A 10,000-nucleotide genomic window follows, 5' to 3' on the forward strand; every position below is an offset into this window, starting at 1 on the left:
GGGTGCAGGAGCTGCAGCCAGCGTCCAGCAGCTGATGGTGGGGTGGAGGAGCTGCAGCCAGCCTCCAGCAGCCAGCCTCCAGCTAGTGATGGCGGGGTGGAGAAGCAGGCAGCCTCCGTCAGCTGATGGCGGGGTGGAGGAGCAGAAGCCAGCCTCCAGCAGCTGATGGCGGGGTGCAGGAGCTGCAGCCAGCGTCCAGCAGCTGATGGTGGGGTGGAGGAGCTGCAGCCAGCGTCCAGCAGCTGATGGTGGGGTGGAGGAGCTGCAGCCAGCCTCCAGCAGCCAGCCTCCAGCAGCTGATGGCGGGGTGCAGGAGCAGCAGCCAGCCTCCAGCAGCTGATGGCGGGGTGCAGGAGCAGCAGGCAGCCTCCAGCAGCTGATGGCGGGGTGGAGGAGCAGAAGCCAGCCTCCAGCAGCTGATGGCGGGGTGCAGGAGCTGCAGCCAGCGTCCAGCAGCTGATGGTGGGGTGGAGGAGCTGCAGCCAGCGTCCAGCAGCTGATGGTTGGGTGGAGGAGCAGCAGCCAGCCTCCAGCAGCCAGCCTCCAGCTAGTGATGGCGGGGTGGAGAAGCAGGCAGCCTCCATCAGCTGATGGCGGGGTGGAGGAGCAGAAGCCAGCCTCCAGCTGGTGATGGCGGGTTGCAGGAGCTGCAGGCAGCCTCCAGCAGCTGATGGCGGGGTGCAGGAGCTGCAGGCAGCCTCCAGCAGCTGATGGCGGGGTGGAGGAGCTGCAGCCAGCGTCCAGCAGCTGATGGTGGGGTGGAGGAGCTGCAGCCAGCGTCCAGCAGCTGATGGTTGGGTGGAGGAGCAGCAGCCAGCCTCCAGCAGCTGATGGCGGGGTGCAGGAGCAGCAGCCAGCCTCCAGCAGCTGATGGCGGGGTGGAGGAGCTGCAGCCAGCCTCCAGCAGCCAGCCTCCAGCTAGTGATGGCGGGGTGGAGAAGCAGGCAGCCTCCATCAGCTGATGGCGGGGTGGAGGAGCAGAAGCCAGCCTCCAGCTGGTGATGGCGGGGTGCAGGAGCTGCAGGCAGCCTCCAGCAGCTGATGGCGGGGTGGAGGAGCTGCAGCCAGCCTCCAGCAGCCAGCCTCCAGCTAGTGATGGCGGGGTGGAGAAGCAGGCAGCCTCCATCAGCTGATGGCGGGGTGGAGGAGCAGAAGCCAGCCTCCAGCAGCTGATGGCGGGGTGCAGGAGGTGCAGGCAGCCTCCAGCAGCTGATGGCGGGGTGCAGGAGCAGCAGGCAGCCTCCAGCAGCTGATGGCGGGGTGCAGGAGCTGCAACCAGCCTCCAGCTGGTGATGGCGGGGTGGAGGAGCTGCAGCCAGCCTCCAGCAGCCAGCCCCCAGCAGCTGATGGCGGGGTGGAGGAGCAGAAGCCAGCCTCCAGCAGCTGATGGTGGGGTGCAGGAGCTGCAGCCAGCCTCCAGCAGCCAGCCTCCAGCTGGTGATGGCGGGGTGGAGGAGCAGCAGCAGACAGCCTCCAGCAGCCAGCCAGCCTCCAGGAGCTGATGGCGGTGTGTGGGAGCAGCAGCCAGCCTCCAGCGTTCAGCCAGCATCCATCAGCTGATGGCGGTGTGAAGGAGCTGCAGCCAGCCTCCAGCAGGTCATGGTGGGGTGGAGGAGCAGCAGCCAGCCTCCAGCAGCTGATGGCGGGTTGCAGGAGCTGCAGCCAGCCTCCAGCAAATGATGGCGGGGTGCAGGAGCTGCAGGCAGCCTCCAGCAGCTGATGGCGGGGTGCAGGAGCAGCAGGCAGCCTCCAGCTGCTGATGACGGGGTGCAGGAGCTGCAACCAGCCTCCAGCTGGTGATGGTGGGGTGGAGGAGCTGCAGCCAGCCTCGAACAGCTGATGGCAGGGTGCAGGAGCAGCAGCCAGCCTCCAGCAGCTGATGGCGGGGCGCAGGAGCTGCAGGCAGCCTCCAGCAGCTGATGGCGGGGTGCAGGAGCAGCAGCCAGCCTCCAGCTGGTGATGGCGGGGTGAAGGAGCTGCAGCCAGCCACCAGCAGCTGATGGCGGGGTGCAGGAGCTGCAGGCAGCCTCCAGCAGCTGATGGCGGGGTGCAGGAGCTGCAGGCAGCCTCCAGCAGCTGATGGCGGGGTGGAGGAGCTGCAGCCAGCGTCCAGCAGCTGATGGTGGGGTGGAGGAGCTGCAGCCAGCGTCCAGCAGCTGATGGTTGGGTGGAGGAGCAGCAGCCAGCCTCCAGCAGCTGATGGCGGGGTGCAGGAGCAGCAGCCAGCCTCCAGCAGCTGATGGCGGGGTGGAGGAGCTGCAGCCAGCCTCCAGCAGCCAGCCTCCAGCTAGTGATGGCGGGGTGGAGAAGCAGGCAGCCTCCATCAGCTGATGGCGGGGTGGAGGAGCAGAAGCCAGCCTCCAGCTGGTGATGGCGGGGTGCAGGAGCTGCAGGCAGCCTCCAGCAGCTGATGGCGGGGTGGAGGAGCTGCAGCCAGCCTCCAGCAGCCAGCCTCCAGCTAGTGATGGCGGGGTGGAGAAGCAGGCAGCCTCCATCAGCTGATGGCGGGGTGGAGGAGCAGAAGCCAGCCTCCAGCAGCTGATGGCGGGGTGCAGGAGGTGCAGGCAGCCTCCAGCAGCTGATGGCGGGGTGCAGGAGCAGCAGGCAGCCTCCAGCAGCTGATGGCGGGGTGCAGGAGCTGCAACCAGCCTCCAGCTGGTGATGGCGGGGTGGAGGAGCTGCAGCCAGCCTCCAGCAGCCAGCCCCCAGCAGCTGATGGCGGGGTGGAGGAGCAGAAGCCAGCCTCCAGCAGCTGATGGTGGGGTGCAGGAGCTGCAGCCAGCCTCCAGCAGCCAGCCTCCAGCTGGTGATGGCGGGGTGGAGGAGCAGCAGCAGACAGCCTCCAGCAGCCAGCCAGCCTCCAGGAGCTGATGGCGGTGTGTGGGAGCAGCAGCCAGCCTCCAGCGTTCAGCCAGCATCCATCAGCTGATGGCGGTGTGAAGGAGCTGCAGCCAGCCTCCAGCAGGTCATGGTGGGGTGGAGGAGCAGCAGCCAGCCTCCAGCAGCTGATGGCGGGTTGCAGGAGCTGCAGCCAGCCTCCAGCAAATGATGGCGGGGTGCAGGAGCTGCAGGCAGCCTCCAGCAGCTGATGGCGGGGTGCAGGAGCAGCAGGCAGCCTCCAGCTGCTGATGACGGGGTGCAGGAGCTGCAACCAGCCTCCAGCTGGTGATGGTGGGGTGGAGGAGCTGCAGCCAGCCTCGAACAGCTGATGGCAGGGTGCAGGAGCAGCAGCCAGCCTCCAGCAGCTGATGGCGGGGCGCAGGAGCTGCAGGCAGCCTCCAGCAGCTGATGGCGGGGTGCAGGAGCAGCAGCCAGCCTCCAGCTGGTGATGGCGGGGTGAAGGAGCTGCAGCCAGCCACCAGCAGCTGATGGCGGGGTGAAGGAGCTGCAGCCAGCCACCAGCAGCTGATGGCGGGGTGGAGGAGCTGCAGCCAGCGTCCAGCAGCTGATGGTTGGGTGGTGGAGGAGCAGCAGCCAGCCTCCAGCAGCTGATGGCGGGGTGCAGGAGCAGCAGCCAGCGTCCAGCAGCTGATGGTTGGGTGGAGGAGCAGCAGCCAGCCTCCAGCAGCTGCTGGCGGGGTGCAGGAGCAGCAGCCAGCCTCCAGCAGCTGATGGCGGGGTGCAGGAGCTGCAGGCAGCCTCCAGCAGCTGATGGCGGTGTGCAGGAGCTGCAGCCAGCCTCCAGCAGCTGATGGCGGGGTGCAGGGGCTGCAGGCAGCCTCCAGCAGCTGATGGCGGGGTGCAGGAGCTGCAACCAGCCTCCAGCTGGTGATGGCGGGGTGGAGGAGCAGCAGCCAGCCTCCAGCAGCCAGCCTCCAGCTGCTGATGGCGGGGTGGAGGAACAGAAGCCTCCAGCAGCTGATGGCAGGGTGCAGGAGCAGCAGCCAGCCTCCAGCTGGTGATGGCGGGGTGGAGGAGCTGAAACCTGGGTCGGACCTGGTCTGCAGCAGGGCCCATTACCACTCAGAAGCTGATGGCAGTGTGTGTTTAGGTCCCTGCGGGGTGGATGAGCTGAAACCTGGGTCAGACTTGGTGTGCAGCAGGGCTCAGCACCCTCCAGAAGCCGATGACAGTGTGTCTTTAACTCCCTGCCTGGTGGGAGAGCTGAAAGCTGGGTCGGACCTGGTCTTTAGCAGAGCTCAGCAGCCTCCAGAAGCTGATGGCAGTGTGTGTTTCATCCCCTGCGGGGTGGGAGAGCTGAAACGTGGGTCGGACCTGGTCTGCAGCAGGGCCCATCACCATCCAGAAGCTGACGGCGGTGTGTGTTTAAGTCCCTGCGGGGTGGGAGAGCCATAACCTGGGTCGGACCTGGTCTGCAGCAGAGCTCAGCAGCCTCCAGAACCTGATGGCAGTGTGTCTTTAATCCACTGCGGGGTGCAGGAGCTGAAACCTGGGTCGGACCTGGTCTGCAGCAGGGCTCAGCAGCCAGCAGAAGGTGACGGCAGTGTGTGTTTAGTTCCCTGCGGGGTGCAGGAGCTGAAACCTGGGTCGGACCTGGTCTGCAGCAGAGCTCAGCAGCCAGCAGAAGGTGATGGCAGTGTGTGTTTAAGTCCCTGCCTGGTGGGAGAGCTGAAACCTGGGTCGGACCTGGTCTATAGAAGAGCTCAGCAGCCTCCAGAAGCTGATGGCAGTGTGTGTGTTTTGGTCCCTGCGGGGTGCAGGAGCAGGAACCCGGGTCGGACCTGGTCTATAGCGGAGCTCAGCAGCCTCCAGCAGCTGATGGCAGTGTGTGTTTAATTCCCTGCCTGGTGGGAGAGCTGTAACCCGGGTCGGACTTGGTCTGCAGCAGGGCCCATCACCATCCAGAAGCTGATGGCAGTGTGTCTTTAATTCCCTGCGGGGTGGAGGAGCAGAAACCTGGGTCGGACCTGGTCTATAGCAGAGCTCAGCAGCCTCCAGAAGCTGATGGCAGTGTGTGTTCAAGTCCCTGCGGGGTGGGAGAGCTGAAACCTGGGTCGGACCTGGTCTATAGAAGAGCTCAGCAGCCTCCAGCAGCTGATGGCAGTGTGTGTTTAAGTCCCTGCGGGGTGGGAGAGCTATATCCCGGGTCGGACCTGGTCTATAGCAGAGCTCAGCAGCCTCCAGCAGCTGATGGCAGTGTGTGTTTAAGTCCCTGCGGGGTGGGAGAGCTGAAACCTCGGTCGGACCTGGTCTATGGCAGAGCTCAGCAGCCTCCAGAAGCTGATGGCAGCGTGCCTCTAAGTCCCTGCCTGGTGGGAGAGCTGAAACCTGGGTCGGACATGGTCTGCAGCAGGGCTCGGCAGCCTCCAGCAGCTGATGGCAGTGTGTCTTTAAGTCCCTGCCTGGTGGGAGAGCTGAAACCTGGGTCGGACCTGGTCTATAGCAGAGCTCAGCAGCCTCCAGCAGCTGATGGCAGTGTGTGTTTAAGTCCCTGCCTGGTGTGAGAGCTGAAACCTGGGTCGGACCTGGTCTATAGAAGAGCTCAGCAGCCTCCAGCAGCTGATGGCAGTGTGTCTTTAAGTCACTGCCTGGTGGGAGAGCTGAAACCTGGGTCGGACCTGGTCTATAGTAGAGCTCAGCAGCCTCCAGCAGCTGATTGCAGTGTGTGTTTAAGTCCCTGCCTGGTGGGAGAGCTGATATCCGGGTCGGACCTGGTCCACAGCAGGGCCCATCACCCTCCAGAAGCTGGTGGCAGTGTGTGTTTAAGTCCCTGCGGGGTGCAGGAGCAGAAACCTGGGTGGGACCTGGTCTGCAGCAGAGCTCGGCAGCCTCCAGCAGCTGATGGCAGTGAGTGTTTAAGTCCCTGCGGGGTGGGAGAGCTATATCCCGGGTCAGACCTGGTCTAAAGCAGGGCCCATCACCCTCCAGAAGCTGGTGGCAGTGTGTGTTTAAGTCCCTGCGGGGTGGAGGAGCAGAAACCTGGGTCGGACCCGGTCTACAGCAGAGCTCAGCAGCCCCCAGAAGCTGATGGCAGTGTGTGTGTGTGTGTGTTTAAGTCTCTGCCTGGTTGGAGAGCCGATACCTGGGTCGGACCTGGTCTGCAGCAGGGCTCAGCAGCCTCCAGAAGCTGATGGCAGTGTGTCTTTCATTCCCTGCGGGGTGCAGGAGCAGAAACCTGGGTCGGACCTGGTCTATAGCGGAGCTCAGCAGCCTCCAGCAGCTGATGGCAGTGTGTGTGTTAAAGACCCTGCGGGGTGGGAGAGCTGAAACCTGGGTCGGACCTGGTCTGCAGCAGGGCTCAGCAGCCCCCAGAAGCTGATGGCTGTGTGTGTTTAAGTCCCTGCGGGGTGGGAGAGCTGAAACCTGGGTCGGACCTGGCCCGCAGCAGGGCCCATCACCCTCCAGAAGCTGATGGCGGTGTGGGTTTAAGTCCCTGCGGGGTTGAGGAGCTGAAACCTGGGTCGGACCTGGTCTGCAGCAGGGCCCATCACCATCCAGAAGCTGATGGCTGTGTGTGTTTAAGTCCCAGGGGGGTGGGAGAGCCATAACCTGGGTCGGACCTGGTCTGCAGCAGGGCTCAGCAGCCTCCAGTTGCAGATGGCAGTGTGTGTTTAGTTCCCTGCGGGGTGCAGGAGCTGAAACCTGGGTCGGACCTGGTCTATAGCAGAGCTCAGCAGCCTCCAGAAGCTGATGGCAGTGTGTCTTCAATTCCCTGCGGGGTGCAGGAGCTGATACCTGGGTCGGACCTGGTCTGCAGCAGGGCCCATCACCATCCAGACGCTGATGGCAGTGTGTGTTTAAGTCCTAGTGGGCTGCAGGAGCTGAAACCTGGGTCGGACCTGCTCTATAGTAGAGCTCAGCAGCCTCCAGAAGCTGATGGCAGTGTGTCTTTAAGTCCCTGCGGGGTGGGATAGCTGAAACCTGGGTCGGACCTGGTCTGCAGCAGGGCCCATCACCATCCAGACGCTGATGGCAGTGTGTGTTTAAGTCCTAGTGGGCTGCAGGAGCTGAAACCTGGGTCGGACCTGCTCTATAGTAGAGCTCAGCAGCCTCCAGAAGCTGATGGCAGTGTGTCTTTAAGTCCCTGCGGGGTGGGATAGCTGAAACCTGGGTCGGACCTGGTCTGCAGCAGGGCCCATCACCCTCCAGAAGCTGTTGGCAGTGTGTCTTCCATTCCTAGTGGGGCAGGGGAGCAAAGACCTGGGCAGAGGAGCGCCTGTCTGCATCCGATCCGGCCCCTCAGCAGCCCGCCGTGAGCCTTAGAGAACCCCCCCCCCCCCCCCAGCGGGCTCCAGGAACCGGGCCCTGCGTCGGACCCAGCTCAGTAAGGCCCTCCCTCGGGCCCTGCAGCAGGTGGCCCCGTCTATGCAGTCGAAAACCCCGCGAAAATCGGTGTAGAAACGCCCGAGAGGCGTGGTGCGGTTCCCCCGGCCGGTACCGGGTCCGGACCGGTCCGGAAGTCCACCCAGAACACTGCCTGGGGCTTCTGGGCGGCTCCCCAGGCGCAGGCAGTCGAAAACCGCGTGAAAATCGGTTCAGAATTGACAAAACGGCGACCTCGTCGCTCCAAAAACTAAGTCCAAACTAAGCCTTTCGCTTATCGCTTAACGCTTAAGGCGGTCGGCCTTATGGCCAGTAAATGAAAAGTGCCTGCGCCCCTGGAGGTTTTGGAAGGTGCGAGCGATGACCATGCTCGGGTTAGTAGGTGAGGCCATCGGAAAACCAGCGTGAGTTGGCGGGTTTGGGTGGCAATCTATTCCAGGCAGAGTCGACTATCTCTGGGCATCAATTTTGGGATTTTTCCGGCTCTGGTTCTGGGAGAAACGCAGGGGCAAAGTGCACGAGCCGCGGCCGATTTTGGTGGCCTGTCCCTGGGCACAAAGTCTGAGGAGTGTGGGCCTGGTTCTCCGAAAAATACCAGTCTGCTGGAGCTCACTCCCATGGCTCCAGGGGGCACGGCACACCCCCCGGTAGCCGACCAAAGTGCTCTACTCGGGCCAGACTCGGACCCACGACCCGGGGTGAGAACCACAACTACTGGTCATCCTTTTGACCTCCAGGGGGCGCGGCAGAGCCTCCCCAGTCCGACGCAAGTGCCCCACTTGGGCCATACTCAGACCCACGGCCCGGGGCGAGAACCACAACTACTGGTCATCCTTTAGACCTCCAGGGGGCCCGGCACAGCCTCCCTAGACCGACACAAGTGCTCCACTTGGGCTGTACTCTGACCCAAGTCCCGGTGCGAGAACCACAACTACTGGTCATCCTTTAGACCTCCAGGGGGCCCGGCACAGCCTCCCTAGGCCGACACAAGTGCTCCACTTGGGCTATACTCTGACCCAAGTCCCGGGGCGAGAACCACAACTACTGGTCATCCTTTTGACCTCATGGTCATCCTTTAGATCTCCAGGGGGCCCGGCACAGCCTCCCTAGGCCGACACAAGTGCTCCACTTGGGCTATACTCTGACCCAAGTCCCGGGGCGAGAACCACAACTACTGGTCATCCTTTAGACCTCCAGGGGGCACGGCACACCCCCCGGTAGCCGACCAAAGTGCTCTACTCGGGCCAGACTCGGACCCACGACCCGGGGTGAGAACCACAACTACTGGTCATCCTTTAGACCTCCAGGGGGCCCGGCACAGCCTCCCTAGTCCGACACAAGTGCTCCACTTGGGCTATACTCTGACCCAAGTCCCGGGGCGAGAACCACAACTACTGGTCATCCTTTAGACCTCCAGGGGGACCGGCACAGCCTCCCTAGACCGACACAAGTGCACCACTTGGGCCATACTCTGACCCAAGTCCCGGGGCGAGAACCACAACTACTGGTCATCCTTTTGACCTCATGGTCATCCTTTAGACCTCAAGGGGGCACGGCAGAGCCTCCCTAGTCCGACACAAGTGTCCCACTTGGGCTATACTATGACCCAAGTCCCGGGGCGAGAACCACAACTACTGGTCATCCTTTAGACCTCAAGGGGGCACGGCAGAGCCTCCCTAGTCCGACACAAGTGTCCCACTTGGGCCATACTCAGACCCACGGCCCGGGGCGAGAACCACAACTACTGGTCATCCTTTAGACCTCCAGGGGGCCCGGCACAGCCTCCCTAGTCCGACGCAAGTGCTCCACTTGGGCTGTACTCTGACCCAAGTCCCGGGGCGAGAACCACAACTAATGGTCATCCTTTAGACCTCCAGGGGGCACGGCACAGCCTCCCTAGTCCGACACAAGTGCTCCACTTGGGCTATACTCTGACCCAAGTCCCGGGGCGAGAACCACAACTACTGGTCATCCTTTAGACCTCCAGGGGGCACGGCAGAGCCTCCCTAGTCCGACACAAGTGTCCCACTTGGGCTATTCTCTGACCCAAGTCCCGGGGCGAGAACCACAACTACTGGTCATCCTTTAGACCTCCAGGGGGCACGACACAGCCTCCCTAGTCCGACCCAAGTGCTCCACTTGGGCTATACTATGACCCAAGTCCCGGGGCGAGAACCACAACTACTGGTCATCCTTTAGACCTCCAGGGGGCACGGCACAGCCTCCCTAGTCCGACACAAGTGCTCCACTTGGGCTATACTCTGACCCAAGTCCCGGGGCGAGAACCACAACTACTGGTCATCCTTTAGACCTCCAGGGGGCACGGCACAGCCTCCCTAGTCCGACACAAGTGCTCCACTTGGGCTATACTCTGACCCAAGTCCCGGGGCGAGAACCACAACTACTGGTCATCCTTTTGACCTCATGGTCATCCTTTAGACCTCCAGGGGGCCCGGCACAGCCTCCCTAGGCCGACACAAGTGCTCCACTTGGGCTATACTCTGACCCAAGTCCCGGGGCGAGAACCACAACTACTGGTCATCCTTTAGACCTCCAGGGGGCACGGCACAGCCTCCCTAGTCCGACACAAGTGCTCCACTTGGGCTATACTCTGACCCAAGTCCCGGGGCGAGAACCACAACTACTGGTCATCCTTTTGACCTCATGGTCATCCTTTAGACCTCCAGGGGGCCCGGCACAGCCTCCCTAGACCGACACAAGTGCTCCACTTGGGCTGTACTCTGACCCAAGTCCCGGTGCGAGAACCACAACTACT

This window comes from Nothobranchius furzeri, unplaced genomic scaffold, assembly GCF_043380555.1.
Source record: "Nothobranchius furzeri strain GRZ-AD unplaced genomic scaffold, NfurGRZ-RIMD1 Scf069, whole genome shotgun sequence".
NCBI lineage: Eukaryota > Metazoa > Chordata > Actinopteri > Cyprinodontiformes > Nothobranchiidae > Nothobranchius > Nothobranchius furzeri.